A 14,196-nucleotide genomic window follows, 5' to 3' on the forward strand; every position below is an offset into this window, starting at 1 on the left:
AATACAGGGTGAGAAAGGTGTAGTTGGATTTACCTCCTTGGCATTTTGGCAATAAAAAGTGAAGTTGCTGAATTTGTATTAATATACTTGTTGTGCATTTAAATACCTGTCAGAAGGCTTTGTGATCTATGGGTACTACTTCTATCTTCACTCACAAATCAGCGGATGTCCCCAGGACTGTTGGACATCCATCCTTTTGAGGCATTTATGAATAAACAGTTCTGCCTGTTGTAATTTTGGTTGGTCAAGTCCCCCTGAATTGCTGCACTCTGTGCGGTTGTGCTAACACTTAAATACTGCCTGTGAGGAGGTTTGATTAAAATTGCATCTCTAGGTGCACGCTAAATACCTCTGATATCTCACCTACAAACAGCAGTAGAATTGTTGGTAAGAACGACAGCTGCAGGCAATAAATGAGGACAGTAATAGAAGGCTCAGGGCTGGGTAGAGCATCATAAATCGTGAGGCGAGAGCAGCGAGAGCGCTGACAAATCGGCGAGCAGCTGCAAACAGCACTTTCCAGGTAAGAATTACTGCGCTCGCTCCTGATAACTGCTCAGAAACCACCTCTTCCTCGTACGTGGGCGACTTCCCCGCTGCACGGCCGCTCGCGCTGGTGCAGTCGGTCGAGCTCGAGTGTTTTTGCCTGGGAACGGGGAGCGTTTCGCCTGGTGTCATCTCCGTACTGCGTGCCGAGCCTTTGTTTTCGTCCCGGGCGTGTGCCAGTGCGAGCTGTTCCTTTCTAGGAGGAATATCCTAATGCTTTTTGCAGCTGATGAGCTGTTTTATTTAGTTTCCTCGGAGACTTTGAAGAAGTGTTTTTTGGAAGGTGGAGATAAGGGGATGTGTTTGGCTGGTTTTAAGCTAGCTTGCTTTGTTAGCCCGTGCTTTGGGGCAGTTGGGAGGAGCCTGTATGCTCCTAAACAAAATAAAAAAGTAAAAATCTGGAATAGTACAGTTCAAGTAAAGGAGATAACGATCTAGTCACCCGGAAAAAAATCTTACTCTTGCACTGTTAGAGAAATGAAAAGTATTTTAATGGAATAACGATAGGAAACAGATGGCAAAGGGCTAGCGACTGAAATGTTTTTGAACACTAAAAAATAAGTGTCAAACACATGTGCCATATTTTAATTATAGCTGAAAGCATCACGTGGCAGAACGCTTTCAAATTCTGAAGTCTTTTATGTTAATATTCAACCTTAATTTCTGTTTTTTTGGTTACTGGGCATTATTCTTGGTAAATTCAAGCCTTGGGAGGGTTTGGCGGTCACAAGTTCCTGCCGCGAGCGCCGAGCCTCCAGAAGGGCGTTGCGGTTGGCGCACGTTCATGGCCGTGTGAGCGCGGGGTCTCAGAAGACTGCCCTTCTGGATGCGTACGCTGTCACTTGGCTTGGCGTGAGAAGTGGGTAATGCACGCGGGCTGCTGCTGCTCGCAACCAGGATGCAGGCAGAGCAGCTAGGGCGGCGCGGTGTTGGGTGCCCTCGGGGTCACCGCCCTAGGGGCTGCGCACACACTCGAAATGCAGCATCTTGTGCACAGCGGGAGCCTTTGTGGGCGCTGCTGCTGCTGCAGGTGTGCTGGCATGAGGTGTGCCTGGTGGGGCTGTGCTTGTGTCCGCAGGTGCTCGGGGTGGAGATTGTGGTTTTAACGCGCTGCGCTTATGGTTGGACAGCAGCTGTCCTCCTCCGAGGCTTTAAGCAGTGTACTTAAAGCATACAAATAAAGCGTTCCCAGGAGATGGTCCTTTAAACAACAGTATTTACATTATTATTTACATATATGGTAATCATGGGTCTACGTAAAGCTGCAGGTCCCACTTACAGCACACACACATGTATGTATGTACGGCCCCAGAACAGCCAGCGCCAGGCTGTTTCCATGATTAGCTGGTCTTGTTTTGAAAGGCTTTCCTGCCCCGATGTTTGCTCCCGTTAAGGTCACTGGTTGTGTGACTCACGGTCAGTAGGATCAGGTCACTGACTGGGTAAAGGGCTTTGTTTTTTGGGGGAGTGTTTTTAGCCTTTGCATCGCCCTCCCCCCGCCCCAATTAAGGTTAATTATCAGCTGAGGTAGCTGCTGTTGACACGGCTGGCTGCACTGCGCCCAGCCCCTGCGCTGACCAAGGGCCACGCTGGGAACGCAGGAGGCAGGTTGGTGGGGGGCCAAAACCCCCCCAGCTCAGCTGTCCAGGCTTCCCCTGTGGTCTGAAGTCACCTTCCAGTTCCCCCAAACAACAAAAAGCATTTACACACACCAAAACAAATTGTTTTTCCAGGAACAAATGCATGTTTTTCTTCTACAGAAAAATCTTCAAAAGTTAACAGCCGTCCCAGAGAAGTTATTTTTCTATGTTCCTGTGGCATTTAGGTAACATACATCGTGTGTTCAAACGCAAGTCTTTGTGCATTTTTGTTGAAGTTTTGCTGAACTTCCATCCTCCCTTGATTTAATGCTGAAATTGCTGAAGGGTGCCATTCATCTGGCTGGTGGCACGGTGATTTTTAGAAAACAAGCGGGAGGACATGTACCTGATTGAGCTCTGTTCCTAGCAGCACAGGACTTTGGCCAGGTTGTCCCCAGCATGGCCACATCCTGCCCTTGCCGAGTCCCCATGCTGACAGGAGCCACAGAGGGGAGGTGTGTGAGTGCCCAGCCGGGTCCCATCTGTGTCATTTGTTGTGTCCTCTGGAAGATGGCGAGAAGCAGTGTGTCTTGGAGATGGTGCTGGCCATGCCATCAGCACAGGGTCACTGGGCACCAGGAAGGGAGGGTGACAAGTGAGCAAGGGGCCATCGCTACCAGATGTGCAGTGGCTTGAGCATGGGGCAGCATGCAGAACTGTTTTCCTCAGTTGTTTCTCCTGGCCAGGAGTAAGCAATATTGTTAATATTGTGGGAGCTGTACCGTGATGCCCAGTACAAGCATTGTACTCTGTGAGAAGGACGGGTGATCAGTGCTTCCATCGTCAGGCTGTGGCTTGGCCTTGTTGGGACTGCTTCAGCCTCTGGTTCCCTGCTGCACGTTACTCCCATCCATACGCTGCGTTAGCATCAGTGTTTGTACAGGTGTGCGATGAATCAGACTGCTGAGCTGATGGAGAAAACAAAAACCTTCTTGCGTTTCTGTGCAGGTTCTCCTTCCTTGCCCCCACCTCTTGGTTCCCTGCTCTTTTTCCCCATGTGGACGTGCAGGTCATGGTGTGAGCATGGCACGGGTGGCAAAGCTGCGTGGGGCTGGGGAGGAGCACTTGAACTGCTGTTCCTGCCTTGGGAAGTCAAATGGATCCCCAGCCTCACAATTAGCTGAAAATAATAAATAAAAAAAATATATAACAATAAAAATAATAAAATAAAAAATACTCAAAAATAGATTGGGTCAAGTGATATTGTGATTTGCATAAACTTACATTCTTGTTAGTGCTAGAGCATCTGTTGCTGGGGGCAGGTAGGCTCTCACTAAATGGGGACACAAATTACCTGTGACCTTCTCTGCTTTGGCCACCACTTGGCCTCTGGTAGTACAGCCCTGGGAACTGGCCGGCGGTCCCAAAACCAAGAACCAAGTCAGTGAAGAGAACTTAGCTCTTCTGATACTGCCTGTGCCAGGCACCGGCCAGCTCCTAGGTCGAGCTGGTGACTTGGGAGGCTGGACATCTCCGCTGTCTCCAGCGAAGCGAGGTAATCCTGGAAACGCTCGGCCTCGGCTGTGTCTTTGGCTCATGGGCACCTGGCGAGTGCGGCAGGGCCAGGGCAGCCTGCTCTGGAGAGGAGCAGAAAGGTCTGCAGAGGGTGCCTCCAGGTGCCACGGACTGTGGAAGCCCTAATGTGGATCTTATGCAACATGGGATCCCCTCCCCCTCTTTTGTCTGTATGAACTGCTCTTCTACTGAAATGGATGGCTTCCTTTTCTGTCAGAGCAGGTCATGGGAACTGCGCACTGTAGAGCTGGCAGGAGGTAGCACTAACCTCGACACCCATCCTCCCCTAGGTTTGGTATGCCTCTGGGATGCCTCCAGCACACCCGTCCGTGGCGGATAAAACCACAGTATATTGTCAGAAAGCGCACGGTGAGGTCTGAGCCAGGCTCCCCTGTGCAGAGCTGAAGCATTCGCACTGGGACCCGCTCTTCCCAGGGCAGAGGCCCGGTGGCAGCAGCCCCTGGCCACCTGCTCCTGCCTCATGGCTGGGACACGGCTGCAGGACCATGCAGGAGTGGTCCCGTTCCTGCAACGTGCAGGGACCGGGGCTCCTGGGCACCGCAGCGATACAGATAACCCTGGCTGTTAAACTGCGTGTCTTGACTAGCTGCCAGTGGTGACTTTAAATTATTATTCCTTAAGTTCCCGAAGGAACATGGCGTGCCGTATTTTATGCTCCCTGCTCTTAGTGTTATTTTGTAGCTCAGCGTGGGGTTTTGGCTCTCAGGCCAGCTCACGAGTGGCCCCATTGCTTGGGTAATTGCAGAGTACATCGCTCTGGTTGTAGGTGTATGTGTGTCATCTGCGGGGTGCCTCACGGTCCCGGAGGCCTACACATCCCCCTTGATTATTCAGTGCATGTTAGTGGAGGGGCTTCTCACTTGTTAGGCGTCGTATGAAGGAGGGGACACAGACCTGTGCAATGGAAATGTATAAAACAGCTGTCTTCATCAGCTTCCAGAGGAAACTTGCCCAAGTAAAATGAATAAAAGCAAGTGAGAACCTTAAGCTGGCCACTATTTCTATGTATGTAACCAGGGACACTTTAAGCAATCTCAGTGAAGTGTTCTGGTGCACTGATAACGCCTGAAGTTAGCAAGTACGCATGCGTGCAGGTGACCTGGCTCTGCACCTTGTCCCTACACAGCGAGCAGACTCTTGCTGTTTGAGGTACAGCATGGCGTAAAGAGCTTGGTGAAGAAAATCACGCTCAAATAGGAGTACAGCTGGTAACTTTCTATGCAGACGTTCAGTACTGCCAGCCTTGATTTATAAAATAATTTTAAAAATATCACTTTGAAAGTTTTGAAAGTCGAAATAATTCTAATTCTCAGCAAAAAATTAAATTTACTCAAACTCTATTTGTGAATATCTTCATGTCTCGCTTTTATTTGTATATCAAAATTTTGTTTTGATTGGGAAAAAAAGGAGAATTCTTCAAAAATACTTTTTTCTATACAGTGGCTGAGTCTTGAAAATGCCTAAAACAGGTCTCTATCCCATAAAGTGCAATGCATGCTATTTCTGAAAATCTGTCATTTTCCACAAATATGAAGTGAGTCATCCAAAAAACTCCAAATGCTTTGAAGTCTTTAGAGTTTGTTTATTTGTAGGGCTTTTCTGAAAACTAAGGGCATGGATTCATTTTTATTTTTTGCAGAGGTCTTGCTTTTTCCTTTCCTGATTGGTACTTATATTCTGAACAAATCACCGTACTGAAATCATGCTATGTGTCAGTAGATTGAGAGTAACATAGCATGAGCTTCTGCCATAAATATTCATGGTGATATTTTGTGACTATATCTGAGGATATTTTACTGAAATTGTGTTGTTTTACATCTTTGTCATTATTCCATTCAACTCTCATAGCATATTATTAAAGCCAGTTTGTGTACAGACACTTGATTTTCCTTCTTTTGTCTTATCCAGAGTAAGAGATTGTTTGCATCCATTAATGTCATGTTAGGGACTCCAGGGCTGGAGTTTGATGGGATGCTGTTTTCTGATGGCTATAGGAGCTCTGCGGATTTCAGAAATTAATGGTGAGACTTCAGTGTATTACAAGTTAATAAAAACTTACAGCAGGCTTTATTTATATTGAAGCGCAAAATAGATACTGAGTTTTCTTTTTAAGAGTAAATTGTTTGGGGGATTATGACAGTTAGTGAATCACTCTGCCAGGCTTTGTGGTTTTAAAGCCAGAATGCGAACACTCGAGAGCATTTTTTCTGTCCTATTTCACTATCAAAGGCTGTACACAAACAGAGGAAACTGGCAGATGAGCTCGTCTATGGGAGGAAATAGTTAAAGTAGCTAAGCACCGGTGCTATCAAATGCATAAACAAACCTATAAAAGTAACTTTCAGGTCAACATTGTTAACTCACTATTTTAAAACATTTCTTACAACTGATGCTGAAGAGGGAAGAGGCTAGGAAGTATGATATTTAAACGGACCAAGCCTGCTTTCTAATACTGGGAAGTTGATGAGCATGCCTTGATTTTGGTGCTCAGCATTGCAAAAGTCTTTGGGGCGATGAAGACCAGGTTTAGCACTGCTTTGCTATTAGGATCCAGGAGGAAGTGCTGCTGCTCATGCTCCCAAAACTGCTTTTGTATCTTTCCAGTTTTTAATCATTGTGAATAACACTTCTATTAGTCTACCAAAGTTTTATTTTTTTCAAGTCTGAAACGGTCGCTGTCTGTATAGGTCAAGGATTTATCCATGTGCAGTGTCATGGAAATCTCCACGAAGGGTGCATGAGCTGCCTCGTTGCAAACTCCTACTTAAGCTTTTTGTAGGAAAAAGATAAAAAAATTGGTTTACAGCATCTAGGTAGACTGCTCAAATTCATCTGTGTGAGATTTCAGAATGTGTACAGGTATTGAAGCTCTAGTCTAGCTCTTTGACGATGTGTTTGCAGAATGCTAACCACTTAAAAGCAGCTTGGGGTTTTGGGTTTTGGATTTCCATGTTGCTCCTCCTCTGTTTGCAAGCCAGGCAATGCAGGATAGGGCTAATGCATGAAACTGAGAAAGCAGCTCCCTTCCTTGACCCCAGCCACTCGAGAACCAGGTGATGCAGTGAGCGCAAGGAAGGAAAATCAAAGTCACAATCCTGTAAATATTTATGTACATAGTTAAGGTTAGACATAAAAATGGTTATTTGAACTTAGTTGAACTCCTTGCACATAAAGTTAAGAATGTGTGTAAATATTTGCAGTCTGGAACCTATTTCAGGTTTCTAAAATATTTAAAGTACTTTTGAAAATACGTTTTTTATTAAAAATACTGCAAAGCCCCGTGCTGCAACAAGATGTGTTCAGAGAACGCAAACCTGGCCACATGCATGATTCCTTCCAGCAGCAGCAGCAGCAGCAGGCCAGGTAACAGCCGGTTTCCAGACCCGTGCTTGTCTCTTGTCGAACTACTGGGGCGCTCTCGGCAAGAGTTAAGTGTTCGGTTGGAGGGCAGGAGGTTTGGCTTTGGGTCACTGAACTCAGGGCTGCGGTTGTCTGATTCAGCTAATTCTTCCCCTGCAGACTTCTCAAGTAACTTTGAACAGATTGCTTAGGCTCCAAGTGCCTGCCTGTCCCAGTAATAAAATGGGGTTAATTATGCAATCTTTCTTCCAACTTTTGCCTGGACTTCCCCTGTTTTGGTGCAGAAGCTAGTTTCAAAGCAGTATTGTTAGATGAGTAAATGGAGAACTCACTAGATGTGCAGGTGCTTGACTACCTGGAAATGTGAAAGATGGGGCTCATCGTGTTTCTGTAGGGTCTCATAAGCACAGTGTATGTCAGTCCTCTCGAGAGCTGTGACTTTTACTTATTTTTTTAGTTCCTGGTACAAAGGAAGCAGTGCTGTCCTAGCAACCTGCTGTCTTCATTTGTGCTTTGAGTGCATTTTGTGTGTGTGTACAGACGTATATTTTTTAGTAGCGAGCAGCTGCGGACATGTGCATGCCAGCCATGTGCCGACGCTGTGCCGGCTCCAGCTCTCGCCCACCCGCCCACTTTCCTTCCTTCCTTCCGTGGAGAACTGGCAAACAAACGGCAGCCTCGGTGCCTGTGCTGCTCAGGCAACGGCCCGCCGGGGGGGCTGGATGGGGGAGAACATTTGGACGCCAGATCAGTGTCTCATTAGGCGTTTCTTTAGCGTATTTTACAAGTCTGCGGACAAACAGTAGTTAAGACTCAGATGAAGAAAAATTTATATGCTCCCTGCAGGAAAGGGGGCTTGGGCTGGGCACTGCTGCTGCACCCAGGCTTGTCCCACGCTGTTGCTGGAGGTGCTGCAGCGTGCCCAAACAACCTGGCAGGCAGGAGGGGCGGCTGGCTCTGCCCAGGATCAGTTTTGAAACCCCAGTTCAATTAATTGACTGCTTTCTACTCGGAGATGAGGTTTAGCAGCGCAGAGTACAAAATGCAGGAGCAAGTCTGAAATCAGGCTGAATTTACCCCCAAACTGTTTTAATGAATGGTAGTTTTGCCAAGTCATATGACTGAGTCAGCTGACTTCAATGGTGTTTTTAAGTGAGTGTTAGAGGAGGCATTAAGCTTATGTTTCCTCATTGCTGTTGCTGTGTTTTTACCATATTAGGGTCTTAATGTTTTCATTTATTTTTTCCACAAACAAGATGACCTTGGCAGCCAGTGACCTGCTTGTAGTCTCTGGCATGGTGGTGGTGCGGTGGGGGCACTCCTTAAACCCGTTCAGTATTGCCGTGCTGGGGTAGGAGGTAGCCCACACCAGCTGTGAGGAGGGAGGGATTGGAAGCGCCATCTAGGAGGAACAGGGTGCTAGTTTTGGGGGCCTGATGCTATGGCAGGGGGGACAAGCAGCTGGTCCCCCATTTGGCTGCATTTTGCTGCACAGCTGGAAGCCGAGTGGGTTTGCTCTAGTGGGGAAAGCCAGCCCTGGCACCCCTGTAACTGCAGGGTGCAGACAGGCAAGGGGCTGCCTCGGGTGCCTTAGAGCAAACAAATGGTTAAATGTGGGCCTGTGTCTTCTATATATGAAAAAGACGTAAATAAGTAGCGCCAGGCCTTGCTGACCCACATCGCAATTGCTGGCCAGAGAAATACTCAGCGTGCTTGGGCTGCACATACTTGGCGCTGTGCGCTGCCTCTGTGTGTTGCAGCTGCCGTGCCGCAGTTGCAAGCTTAATGAATAAAACTGACGTACAGAGCTCTTAGGTGTAGGTTTATTTTTATTTTTGCTGTTTTTGTGGGGTAAGGGAGAAATGAGTTGTGCCTTTTTAATCTGGGATTGCCATGCAAAGAGGGTTTGTGTGAGAACTGCAATGGTGCCTTGGGAGGATTGCCTGACTCTCTGAAGTTGCTTGGTCTGTTTCCCCTCTGTGTAGACCATGAGGGGTGCATGGGTGGGTGAAAAAACTCCTAGTGTGGGTCTGTGGGTTCCTGCTCTTGCCTTTGCAGTTGGCTGTGAGGCTGTGACCATGCGAGCAGCAATTTTATTTACCTTGGTCTGCTTTCAGCCTGTCGCAGTAGATCGGTTTCACTTGTCGCTTTGTAAATCATTATATAGGATTAGGCCTTTTACCAGCTTTTAAGAATTCTGCAGTCATTTTAAGGACTTTCCCCCTGCCTGGCTCAGCCAAGCGGCGGCGTTCCTCCTTGCAGAAATGACGCTGTGCGTGATGAGGAGGAAATGCTCCCTGGAAGGCGACCGACATTTTCAAAAGTGCTGTTCCACAAAGGAGACTTTGAACTGTGCTAAGCCTTTAAAAGTTGAATAATATTTTGAATGTTACTGTTCTAATGTTTTCCTATTGTCATGGGAGACTTGGATCGAGTCCCAGGGTTGTGGTTAACTTTGCCTCCAACTCTTAGGCCTTATTTATTACTGCTGAGGAGATGAACTTAAAGCTATTTCAGTCCTCTCTTTTTCAGCTCTTAAAATCAGTCTTAAGGTGTTCTAAGATTCTTTTTCTTAAACAAAAAAAGCTGAAAAGTGGCTGATTTTTTTTTTAAACTGAGGGATCCTGGTGAGGTGCTGCCTCCACGTGCTGCCAGGGTTGTTGCCTCATGCTGTGTAATGGCCGGGCCTGGCACGCTCCCCGGGGCATTTGGGAATACGAGTAATAAAGGTAGTTAGAAACACCATATGGAAAGATCAGACATGGTATACAGAGGCTAAAATTAGGCCCACCCAAGCAAAAGGTTTGCGTTTCTCCCAAGTATTGCTTTTAATGACAACTTCAGTGTCCAAAGGCACAGGGCAGGTACACCGCAGCTGCTGGGGGAGAGAACGGGACTGACTGAGGCCTAGGTCTGGCACAGCTGAAAATGCATCAACTGGGCAAGCGTTGTTTGCCAAGCGTTCAGTGCTCCTGATTCTTCAGAGCTGTAGTTGGAAACTCTTCTGTGTTTACCTGACAAATGAAATATGAAAAATCTGTAAACGTTAGGGGAGGAGGTGGCCCAGAAGTTCAAAGAGGTGGGGGTTTAATTGGCAGAGGACACAACCCATGGTTGTGGTTTCCTTTAAAGTCAGGTGAGTCGTCTTCCATTTCACGGCCTCTTGAAGGGTACAGCTAGAGGATCAATTTCAGTGGGATGAGTTTTTTTAGGAAATCAAGTTGATAAATACTTTAAGGACACAGGCTCTGTAAGTTCTCAGAAAGCTGTCTGATGTATAATAAGTAACTTCATCATCCTCCTATGTGTTGGTCAAATCAGGACTTCCATTATTATGTCCCCCTCATGCACTGCCCTGTGCTTCTATTTGGCATAAGGTATGATTTATTTGACATAGGATAATCTGCATATGGTTGCCATGACGGTATTTGAACTTCTGCTTTGAGGATGCAGGGTCTAAGGCTTCCATTGGTCCGTGAAGTCTCCAAGGGCTCATTTTCCATTTATATATACTTCCTGTCCATCCCCAGGAGCCTAATTATTAATGTAATAATATGTAATAATGGCTTATCAGACCAGATTGTTGGTGTAACTTGCTTTTGCCATACGTCAATGTATGTTAAAAGCATTTGTTGGTTTAAACTGCAAGCTCAGTATGCTTCTCTACTGAATAACTATTCCTTTTAGGCTTCTGAAGGAATAGAAATCCTTTTCTATTTAGCCATGTTAAGTGTGTGCTAAATGCAAAATAAAGGTAGTTTCATAGTTAGGTTTTTGGCCCAGGTAAAAAATGTAATAAATTAATCATGAGGCAGAGGAAGGGGAAGAACCTAATCAGATGCTAAAGAGACTTCATGAATATTAAGTACTTTCCACTTAAGCAGTCTTTTTAATAATGTGAAACATTAATAGCAGTATGATTGCATGCATCTACACCAGCTGTATAAGCGAGATAAAAGCCCCAGTTTAACGTGATTTTTATCAGCTTGCTCATGCTAGTGTTTGACTTACAGAAGAAGTCAATTTGCATGTTGGAAAACAGCTTTCTAACAAACAGAATCGGCTGTATGCACAAATAAATAGCCTAAGTGTCGCTTAATTCTTGATCTAGGGAATAATAGAATAACTGGTGGTGGTTAGACTACTTCGGGTTTTTGTTCCCCTCCTCCCCCCTCCGTGGTGTTCAACCTTAGTGCCTAGAGTTGCACTTAGTGGTTCAAGAATAAACCTGTAAATGCACGTTGAATATTTTCTGGTAACTAATTATAGGAACTGTTTGTTCCCAAGTTAATGAATTCCCTATTAGAGTTGCCTGCATTTAGCCTGTTACATGCGTTGCAAAATAATGATTGTGATTTTTTTTTAACGTGTGTGCTGTAAATGTAAGTTGCGCCAGTAATGTAGAAGCTGTACTTGTGACTTTTCTCTACGCTGTCCATGGATGTTTAAATTTATGCCCATTCCCGTCAGGAAGATACTTGGAAAGGTCTGCTTCCTTGAACCAATTGTGTTTTCCTGCCTGGTTTGCTTGCTCTTTTGGGTACTCCAAAAGGGAATTCTGATGAGGTGCCTTTAACTTTTGAAGACGGGAATGAACATGGGTGAAAGTTTTATACATGTTTAAGTGGATAAGTAGATAGCATTTAAAACAAAACAAAACAAGAAACATAAAACAAACCTCCGGCTTCAGGCTTGTCTCTACTATTTCCTGCTTAGAACAGCTGGTCTGCACTGCCCCTTCCTCCGACATTTCTGCTCCTGTTTGGGAGCAGCTGAACTGCTGAACCGGTTGCCTGTACTGAAGTGAGCTGGGATCCGTTTCATTTGCTCTTGGCGTTGCAGGCTGTGATCTGTAAAGAATCAGCAGCAGCCAAACTGCTCCTCTGGCACATGTCAGGTGAGCAGTCTGGAGCAGGGATTTACCTCCAAATTTGTGAATCGGAGCATGCAGTAAAAACCGGGATCCATTCAAGACCATACTGTAATACAGGTAATTCTTCTGGGTATGTTCACTCTTTGCTTGGGGAGCGGAGTCTGAGAGTAGAAAGCAGGTTAAGGAAACCTCATATATCTTCCACGGAGAAGGATGTGTTGCACACCTCTAAAAATAGTGGATTGCCAGAAAATAAGAAAAAAAAATAGGAGCAGCATTTCCTACGACTTGTTTGTGTAAGGTCTGGGCTGTTCTGTATCTAGAAGCAGTTTCTTATTCCCTCTGTGCGTTTGCTGGTGATGAGCTCTTTTTCTACGTTGCTTGTAATTCGAGATCTCGCTATGGAGTTAGGGAGGAGTTTCTATAGAACCAGATATGGTACTGTCTTTTGTAGCATTTTTTTTAAAGCATTCGTATTGATCTGTTTGAAAATCCATCTACTTTAATAACTCTAATTCATTTCTTACAAAACTCAAAACGACTAAATTGCTGTTGTCAAGTTTAAAAACAAAAAAAAAAAGGGAAGAAAGGTAAATGGGAAAGGATCTTACTCTACATTACAGCAGTTCTTGTTTGTCCCATCTGTCTTCATCTTGCCACTGTTACAGACCTTGACTTAATGGTGGTTTACTCACTTATTTTAACTACAAACGCTGGAAAATGTTGTTTGGGACTTGGGAAAAGATGAAGTTAAGAGATTAAAAAATAGAGAAGGAAAACTGTATTTCACTTTTGCTTTTTAAGGTGTTATGGAACCTTTAAATGTCTCTTCTTAAAAGTATGACAGCTTTTATTTGTTCTCTTTCAAATCTTAGAAGTGACAAGAGTAATCCTCTGGTGGGTTTCGTTGCCAGGCTCAGTGGGGCTGGGGGGAAAGGACATAGTGAGTTCGGGGACGTATGGCAATAGATCCTGGGTATTTCTGGGAGATCCCTTCCCAAATACTTGAAATTTGAACTTGGGTATATATTTACAATATGTGGTTATGGCTTAAAAAAGCCACTACGACTTGATTTGTTGTATTGCATTATGGCATCATTTTAGTAGCTGTGATAGTTGTGTTATCTGATTTATTTTGTTTTCAGTGGAGAAAGTTTTGGATGAAAAGGACAGTGTAAATTGGGCTATTTGCTACACAAAAATGTGTGCCTGTTCTTCATGATACCTGTGGAAACAATTTCAGTCTATATGGCAATGTATGTTATACACTCTTCCACACCCATGATTTTATGTCGTCAACAGCAGGGATTTATAAGACTTTAGGGAAACTGCTTTTCTGGGAGCTGAAGGCACGGTGGGTCTATTTGTAGCTTGCTTGGGCAAATTAGTGAATATTAGTGGTGCACTGTTTATCACACCATACTGCGTAAGCCCTTTTAGTTATAGACCCATAACTCACGGGTTACACAGTGGTATCTGAGTGATTTGGAGCTCTCCTGGAGGGAGAACGGAGTGGTGTGAGGCTGCGGTAACCATATTTCGCCTTAGTGTTTTGTGCATCAGCTGTGTAGCGTTTTTAGTTATTGCTAAAATTTGTGGTAGGAAGCTGCCTGAAATGAAATGTGAGGAACTCTGTATAATAATAAAATCAATTGGACTGTTTCCCCAGTAATTCTAGAGACTGATGCATCATTAATGTTGGTAATACAGTGGCTGTCAGATCACAAACTTCTCAATAAATGTGCAGCTGGCAGGCTTTGATGGAAATTGGAGGCAAGCAGAGAATGAGATTTAGGGCTTTGATATATGGCATGTCAGCCATGCGATGAAGTTTTTATCAATTTCTGTCACTTCTGTCTCTTATGCTCACTACATATGTGGTCTTCCTTGCAGTTTCTGTTGGTGGCTGAAATGATAACTGCACCTTTTTAATGTTTAGTAATGGAAATAGTGGTTAAAAGCCAACTTCAGTTTTAAATATGTTGCTTTGTTACACGGTGGTATCACATCAGAAATGTAATGCTATAATCAGCTACTACACAGCGAGCGATTCATTTGTAATAATACTTCTGATGGAAATTGAAAGCAGAACTAGTCGTCAAGGAGCCTGTGCTAAAACCAGAGCGAGGCCATGGTTTAGTATCCCAGTTAACAACCTGTACTGGGGAGGCATCAGGAGAACCAGTTGAGTGGCTTTTCCGGTCCTCCCAAATGTGTTTTTTCATGTTTGTGTTTTAAACT

General features: G+C 45.0%; 1 protein-coding gene across 18 annotated transcripts in view; it reads left to right on the forward strand.

Moving 5' to 3' along the window:
- Positions 1-14,196, forward strand: part of ZMIZ1 (zinc finger MIZ-type containing 1) — a 353,245-nt gene that overhangs the window by 18,491 nt on the left and 320,558 nt on the right. For 2 of the 18 annotated variants that reach the window (XM_083843100.1, XM_083843094.1), the window contains exon 1: positions 11,873-12,072. The exons of the other annotated variants lie outside the window; for them this stretch is intronic. The gene's annotated coding sequence lies outside the window, so the exon portion shown is untranslated. Of the gene's footprint in view, positions 1-11,872; positions 12,073-14,196 lie in introns of those variants that run through there. 18 annotated transcript variants of the gene reach the window in all.

The sequence above is a fragment of the Anser anser genome, assembly GCF_964211835.1.
Source record: "Anser anser genome assembly, chromosome: 7".
NCBI lineage: Eukaryota > Metazoa > Chordata > Aves > Anseriformes > Anatidae > Anser > Anser anser.